The sequence below is a fragment of the Aythya marila genome (assembly GCF_965140915.1).
Source record: "Aythya marila genome assembly, chromosome: Z".
In the NCBI taxonomy this organism is placed as follows: Eukaryota; Metazoa; Chordata; class Aves; order Anseriformes; family Anatidae; genus Aythya; species Aythya marila.
Window position 1 is genome coordinate 52,866,421 of NC_139080.1, and position 8,824 is coordinate 52,875,244.

The following is an 8,824-nucleotide window of genomic DNA, read 5'->3' on the forward strand; positions in this document are numbered from 1 at the left end:
CCCACTCCTCTCCCACCAAGAGAAATGCAGTGATATGAGGACAAGCATGCTCAGAGTTTGTAAAGCCTCACAGCATGTTGTCTTTTTATTACCTACGGTCCAGTTATCCCCTGACTTGGCTGAGGTGGCAACTGTGTGAAAGGCAGCAGGACCCAGCAGACCAATGCACTTCGGAGAGAAGGAATAAGCCTGGAAAACAGCTCACCCACAAACACAGCACAAGGCCCCAGATACAGGGGAGAAGTTCAGACTCAGCAAGCAGGCTAAAGAAACCCTCAAGAGAGGCAAAGTAGCCCTTTGGACATACCACAGAGCTCAGCAACACGTAACAGCATTGGCTGGGCTGAGCTGAGCTCTGCCAGGATGGGGAGATGAGCGAAGCCCAGGCCCTGATGGGACACAAGGAGTTCAGCTGCTGGCTTCAACAAAACCGGGTCTGCACCCTGAACATCCACCTGTGAGGTGCAGAGGTGACACTTCAAGCTGAGAAACATGTTAACTGGAAAGGAATTGGGATACAGATCTCCAGACTATAAAAAATAGCAGGTAGCATGACACGTGCCCTCCCACACACATTCACATCAAAGCCAGGGGAAGAGGAAGAATGTGGACATTTTTCTATTGTAAAAGGGGACTTCTGTGAGACCAGACAACAATAAGAGGTTTTTGAACATTTGAAGCAAACCAAAGCTGGAGTTTCTAGAAGAAGCACAACACCAGTATAGAATTCTTCTGATATATTAACTTTAGACTAATTGTAAGCCTTTTTTTCCAGAAGCACACTCCATCCTCACAGCTACATCTGGAGATGCTGGTAATGCTTTACACATCCACTCATGGCTGCTGTGTTTGTCAGGGAGTCTCTGACGACTGGTGTCACAGCTGCCACTCACAGGTATCACCTAAACAGAGGTGCAGTGCAATGTTATCTCTCACTGCTACCAACAGCAGTGTGAATACATAATGCCACGCCATGGTCTGGTTAAAGAGGGGCACTGCAGGGTATCACAAAGTCATCTTGCTCCTTTGTTTCTAGAATTTATCCTCCTCTTCTGAAGCAAGCAGGGAAAACTACTTTTGGCTTGTGGGGAAAAGGCTTAAGACCACAACCTGGAAAACAGCCAGCAGGTGAAATGCTGCAGATGCTGACAGCACACACAAAGACATCTCCACAGGGTGTTTTCTTCGAGGAGCTGTGATGTGGTGAGACACCCCTTTGCCATACATTGCACAGAGACTGAGGTACAAACCCTGGGGCTGCCTGGAGGCAGAAACTCCTCCTGGCTGCTTGTTGATGTGGTCTGACCTGCTTCACATGCAAAAACAGGCAGCAATTTTACCTGTGCGATGCCATATGAAGTGCAAGGCACCCAACATACTGCACAGTCTCAATACTGCCATGCTCCAGGGTAGAGTTATCTCCAAGATATTTCCATGCTTTGGTGTAATTCACATTCGTGGATTTAGCAGCTAACTAGCATCAATACAAGGTGATAAACTGCATCCTGGGGTATGAAAGCTCTATTGCTTTGAGGAAGTTCATCTCTGTTGCTAAACTAATCCTTTGTACTGGCATCTGCCCAGATGCCAAGAGGAGCTGACAGCGACTCCACTAGCACTTCTCAGTGCTGCATGCTGTGGGAAGCCTGTTTCATGCAGAGCCTTATTTCTCTGTACAGCTATAGCTTAGAGAAGTCCCCTTGAAGCAAATGTTGACTCAAGACCCTTGCCTCTTGAGCAGGAAAATATTCAAAAGGGAAAGAGACAAAACACTGACACATGTTTGTGGATAACATTCAGGCTCCTTCTTCCCTTGTTCTTGTTCCTCTAGTACAGGCCTGTTGTGTATTTTGGACATGAAGGGCTAGAACCTGGTGCAGCCATCAGACACTGCATCATGTTCCAGGAGGGGAGGATGTCATCACTGATCACAGGCACACAGAGACAACAGCTACGTCTGCCTGCTCCATTGTGGGTTCCCAGAAATGGAGTTTATGTGTATGTTCCCAGAGCTCCACAGCCAGAATAATAACACTTCCCTACACATGCTATTATTTTTATCATAGGACCATAGGAAAAGGGAGCAGAGCTATTTAGCTGACATCTGATCCCCAGGTACACATACTTGACCCACAGGATGAGCAGCAAACACATACACACAATGAATACAATGAAGAAAAATCCTCCTCTTGAGCAGTGGGCACATTTCTCACTGTTAATCTCAAACCTACAAATAGCAGCAGCTTCCCCTGCCACACATGCATGTGCACACACCAGGCAAAGATACAGAGCAAAAAAAAAAAAAAAAAAAAAAAAGCCCAGGAAATTCATCTCAACGTCTGAGCCTGGGTTCGCTGCAATGCTTAGAGCAAAGGACGCTTCTGTGCGCGCGAGGCAACCACGCTATCTCTAGCGTTAAAAGCCTGCTCGAACACAGACCGTTCTGCAAAGCCTGTAACAAACCAGTGACTTCTCCTTCTTCCCCTTCACCAGCTCTGCCCCCATACCTCCCCCCCAGGCTCAGCCTCCCTGCACAGCTGAGCAACTGTTTGGAAAGACAGGAGAGCTCAGCTCTGAAGCCCCTGCGTTATTTATGAGTTTGTGAATCAGAGCCACTCGGTTCACTGCCAGTAAATGGCAATGATTGGAAGGAGGGAGGGGTGGGCTTGTGTTCAGCTCTTCATTCTCTATTCATTGTGAAAAGGGGATCACTCCAGCTAACTGGCCCGTGGAGATAAGGATTTCAGACAATCTGCATTAGCCTGATAAGCCAGGTTTGCATTGCAGAAAGATTATTTGTTAAGAACCTCGGTAAAACAAAATACAGTCAGAAAGCTTATCAGCACAACTCATTTCCACTCACACCCCTCTGCCCGCTTTCCCCCCCTGCAAACAGAGCCCCCGGGCTGTGCCTCAGCTCTCCGGGATGGAGCACGGGCTGAGGGTGTTGGGGGAGGGATATGGAGGAAGAGGAAGAACAGCCCCAAGCCTGCAGGCTGGACCCTGTGAGAGCTGCAGCAGGAGGGGATGGAGCCATGTGCTGGTGTCCGCCTGGTGACCCAGGGTGGTGGGCAGGCCTCGGCAGCCTTCCCTCTCTGCACCCCTGAGGATGGGGTCAGGAAGGAGGAGGGTGCAATAAACCAGCCTCAGCGCATATCAGACAGCTATTGGAAGGGCCCCATGGCCTCCCCCTTTTCCCCTTGGCATCACCAGTGCCAGCAGGGAACGTCCCAGGCCCTGGAGGGCCCTGCTGGGGAGCAGACACGGGCTGGGAGCTGCGGGCCCAGCGCCCGGGCAGGATCCAGGCCACACGCAGGCAGTTTGGGCTTGGTCCCTTTCCACCCTCTGAGGGTGAACCCATGCCAAACCTACACATGCTCCCGAGTCCCAGGGGAAAGGCAGCCACAAAATACAGATGATTAGCAGCACAAGCTCTTCTGTGCTTTTACAGCCAGCATGGTTATGAAGTCGTTTAATGCACGTAGCGTGTTGTTTCCAGCTATTACTGCTGCACACTTTTGTTAGGGGTCATTAGCAGAGAGACCCTAGCAAGAGAGAAGGGATGCTCACGGGGCTTAGCATTTCTCTATTAGTACTTGTTAACATCATGGAGTAGTGCACTAATTAGCACTACAAGTGGAGACAACTCTGTTCCACTCACACCTTTTTTTTTAAGCACTCCAAACCTCTCTGTGAGCACCAGCGAATGAGTCAGAAAATGAACAGGCAATGTGGTGTTTTGGACCTTTCCTTGTCTTGCTTGTTCACAAGAAATACTGTTGGCCATTACTTGTAGGTTTGAACAGCTCTACTGTACAGCAGTGAAAGGCAGGTCTGAGGTGGGCCAACACGCAGAAGACTGGTTGTCTGACTTTATTAGCTAGCTGCTTGTTACTAAGTGGCTGTAGTGGTTTGCTCTCACTAGCAAAAAACAGGTACTTTTTTTATGAACAAATGACTATTGCACTGCAGCAGCATTGCTAACCAAGAGAAGTCGCGACAGCAAGCAGCCACTGGTTGCTAGAGGCTTCAAGTAGTGCAAGGAAGTCATCAAAGGCAGCTACAGACAGCACAGCCTGAGCTGTGTGCTGGAGATGGGCCCCAGGTTATCCCACTGGAGGTGTTCCTGCGTTCCTGGAGAAGCTACATGTCTATGTTAGGCTCACAGAGCAAAACAGCCATGCCTGAGAACACCTTGGGCTGGGGCTCCAATCCTTCAAAATAATAGATTTAAACCCACAGGATCCCCTCACAGGTAGGGGAGATACAGGAGCACAGTCTGTACGTCTCTAACTCCTCCTTTGTGGACCAGAAGGTGAGTTAGTGTTTAAAGGTGTGTGCAGAGATTATGCCTTTCCTGCTAAGGCGTATCTGCTCTGGGATAAATGCCTGCAATGCCAGCATAACTGCAGTCATTACAGATGTGCTTGGCAGCACTATTGCTTATTTCTAATAGTTTCTTTTCAGGCACAGAAAACTCCCCGTGGTTTCTGTACATTTCTTTATTAATATGGCTGGAAAAGAATGTGTAAAAATAAGTTTGCAAGGTACCCATATGTTTATAAATAAAGAAAATGAATTTGCCCCAGTAATAAGGCACCACATGTCTGGTCAGCCATTGAGCCCCTCCTGCCTGCCACAAAGATGTCTCGGCTTTCCAAAATAAAATAATTTGAAATAAATAGCTCTGGCTTGGCTCCTGTCTTTACTGGCTGTCACCTATTTAATCTTCTCTCCCTTTCTGTTTGTTCAGAAGTCCCCCTCTTTCAGTGCAGCTGGAAAGGTTGTTACTAATGGGTGACCAAGCCTGAATGCTGACAATGTGAGATGATTACAACTGCCCAGAGAGCAAACATGCAGACTTTTCAACAGAAGATGCTCCTGCCAACCCCGATGGGCTTCTGAGATACAGCTCCAGACAGCGCTGGTGATAAATGAGGGTTGGTGTCAATTCACAATGAGAGGCCACAGGGTTCAACAGTAGCTCTATGGGGAAGCTGCTGTACTCAAGAGTTTTGGCTTTTCTGACTGGAGGTGACTAAGTAGAAGGAGCCGTAATTAGTTTATTTATGTCAAGGAGGGCCACTTGGTTTATTTTTGAAGTGGTAGGAACAGCACTGGCTGAGCTGGTGAAAAGCAAAGAGAGTGAAGCACCAGGACTGCTCACAGCGTGTCTTGGTAGCATTCCAGGGCACCAGACCAAACCTAAATTGCAACAAGTCCATCATAAAACTTCCCTGATCTGATTTTGAATCAAAACCCATGGGGCATGCTCTATGATGTGAGAGCCCTTGCTGGGATGTCAAGTTTGCAAATGACACAACACTCAGAGGAGTGGCTGATCACTTCAACAAGAAGCACAAAGTCCTGCACCTGGGACGGAACAGCCCCAGGCACCAGGACATGCTGGGGACCACCCAACTGGAAAGCAGCTCTGCAGAAAAGAACTGGGGGCTCCCTCTGGACATCCGTAAGCAATTCTTTACTGTTAGGGTGACGGAGCACAGGCACAGGTTGCCCAGATAGGCTGAAGAGTCACCCCCCTTGGAGACCTCCAGAAACCATCTGGAAGAGTCCTGGGCAACCTGCTTTAGGTGTTCCTGTTTGACCAGCTGGGGGTGAGGTGGGGGGAGAATTGGTCCAGGTGGCCTCCAGAGGTCCCTTCCAACCTCAGCCACTCTGTGATTCTGCTTCTGCTTAGGGATACATCCCTATATCTGTACCCTTTTACCCCAATGTTGCCTGGCAAACCTGAACTTCATGAAATGAGCACTATTAACCACTCCTGGGACCAGCAAACTGAACTTTACAGACTAGCACCTGCTAACACTATCCATAGCTCCCGAGACAAAGATGTTCCACTGGGTCTCTCAACAGGCTGAATAGAAGTGATCGAATATTGTTTAGATTCCACCATAAAATAAAATAATAAAAAAAAAAAATCAAAAGAAAACAAATAAATAAGAAAGTAATATGCTAAACTCCATCAGATATCATCCTCCAAGTAAAAGCAAGAGGACTCGCATTCACATCATTTCTGCAAGACATTTACCAACCAACCATGCTCTTGAAGGCCTTTAGTTACAGAAATGCTGCTATGTCCTCGCCCATACTACTGCCCTCGCCACAAAATTTTGGGAACTTTCCCTGTGGTTCAGTCTGAACTTCCTAAAGTTAGTCTCCATACTTCTTGCATTATTAGCCAGGTGGACAGTAGCTTCAGACTACCACAGACTTCTCAGCCTAAACAACCCCATTTCTTTCGACTTTTCCCTGGAGATCATTTTCTGTGTTCAACCATTTTCCTCTCAGCACTCTCCAACTGTTCCACCTCTTCCTTAGCACGTGACAGCAAGCACTAGTCTCTATACTCCGGGTAAAATACTGAGCGTAATAACAAAAGTTTTATTTAACTCTTCCTGCAGACACTAACACTCTTTATACATCCCAATTTACTTCCTCTAGTCACTATGCATGCTGTGTTACCATGCATTCAGCTTGTTATTAACTACAACTTCAAATTTCTTCCTGTTTCAGAGCTAGCCTGAATATCTGTGCACAGTATGGCACTGTGCCAGGCACATTACTGCCCTGAGTGGTGCCAACGTCACCTGCCTTAGCAGTGGGAAATACAGGGAAGCCAAAATGTAGCCTAAGTACCCATGTTTGGTCTGTATGCATAATAAATGCTTGAATAAAATCATTTTATTGAAAAAATAAAAGCACTCTCACCTTATTTTTCCTGGTTTCTAGATTACCGACTCTGTATAATCCAATTTTCAGACCGGGCTCACCATTAAGAAATAATGGTGAGGTAGAATTACAGCAGGCCAGCAGCCAGCAGGACTTTGTGCTAACTACAGGCACTGAACCTGCAGGTGCCTGAAAGACACAGTGCTTGTAGCAAGGTTTTGTTATTAAGAAGGCTCATTTAAAAAATAAAATGCTTTACCAAGTTTTCCAAGAGTTGGCTTTGTAGTAATGCTTTGTTAATCCCCCCATTGCACGAGGCATCATTCTGGAGAGCTTGCAGTGACGGCACCTGGGACACAGAACACCACGGGGACGTGCAGGCAACGGGGCTCACCCAAGGACTGAGGTCCCTGGCAGCACGAAGAACAAGAGATGTCCAACCTGTCACGACCAGAGTTCTCAGAGATGCTCTGTTCAGACAGGTTCCAGCCACGGAGAGCTCATGTGAAACCGAATGTATGTCACAAACAGCATTCTCATGCCCAAGTTCACAGCCCCCCTCAGTTCCTGCCACAAAATTTCCTTCCAGGAAGGATGGTGAGGCAAGGGGGGATGGAGGCTGGGTCCAGGGTCCAGTGAGGATATCACAGTCATTTTGGTGAGGAGCCCCACTCTCTCCTTCAGGCCCTCAGCAACTCCACATCATGGTAAAGGCACGGAGGTAGGAAATGGAGACTTGTAGAATCATAGACGGGTTTGAGTCAAAAGGCATCTTGAAGCCCACCCAGTTCCACCCCCCTTCCATGGGCAGGGACACCTCCCACCAGTCCAGGTTGCCTAAAGCCCCATCCAGGCTGGCCTTGAGCACCTCCAGGGATGGGACATCCACAGCTCCTCTGGGCAAACTGTGCTATGGCCTCACCACCCTCAGAATAAACACCAGCAAAGCCTTTGGATGTAAAAGTCTTCCAAAAAGCTGTGGCTTGCAGGGTATTTTGACTGACAGAGCTACACCATCATGTAAGAGAAGTTCTGCTCCCATGCAAGCAATCTCTGCTCTCAGGATTTCAGCCCATTTCCAATACACATCTGTATAATCCTGCTCAAAATTTTGCAGGCCTTTTGCTTTATGTGGTGCTCAAATACAGGGCTTCACCCATTGCCTCAGTAGCAGTGCCTTGGGCAGGCATGTCAATCACACAGATTATCTGCAGTGTCTCCACAAACTGCTGCAACTTGGGAAGTGCCATCTGCAGCACGTTCCTAAATCATTCACCCAGGTTTGTATTTTAAATGATGCAGCGGCTGCTTTCTACTGATTCAAAACACAACCACAGTAATGAGAGTAATTTTGCAAGACTGCTTGCTGCTTATCCTAGCCAGCTTCCCGTTCAGAATTGTAAAGATTTCATTTTGAAATGTCAAATAAAAGATTTCTGCTCCATAGACAGAAGAAGAAAAAAAACTCTGAAAATAGTAGCTCGTACGCTGGCCAAGTTGCTCTAGAATCCCAAACGTTTCCTTTGCATTGTACCTACTAACATTCAAGCTGATGATAAAGGAAGGTATTCAGAAATTTTAGGGCCAAAAGGGGGACATTATGAGCATGCAGCATGATCTACAGCGCACCAGGCACAAATATTTTATCCAGAAATTACTATGGCTCTTGTTTTAAGCTGGAGGAAAGATTTATTTCAGGAAAGCTTGCATTACCACAAGTGTTCATTTCCCTCCTTTCAGAACAAAACTTTCATTGACTCTTCATTTTTTTCATTTTTTTAAAGAGAGCTTTTGCCCACAGCCCTTAATTACAGCAGTGACCTGGATTTGATAACGCTCATTTAGCTCATAAGTCGTGTACTCTGTTGCAGGCTAAATCAATAAGGACATTTATGTATAAAACTGAGCCTCAACAGAGAGCTCACTATTAACCTAACTAATGCTGTTAGGCAAAACCATCAAGTGATGAAAATCAGCTGCTGGTGCCTATTTACCAATGCTGAGGATCTAAACCTTTTGTGCAAGTGCTACATAGCAATTTCTATGTGTTTGTATGCAGACCTGCAGTTCCTGCATTTTATTGTGCGATACCTAGTGCGATACAGTTACATGACCATAAAGAAAATAAGCC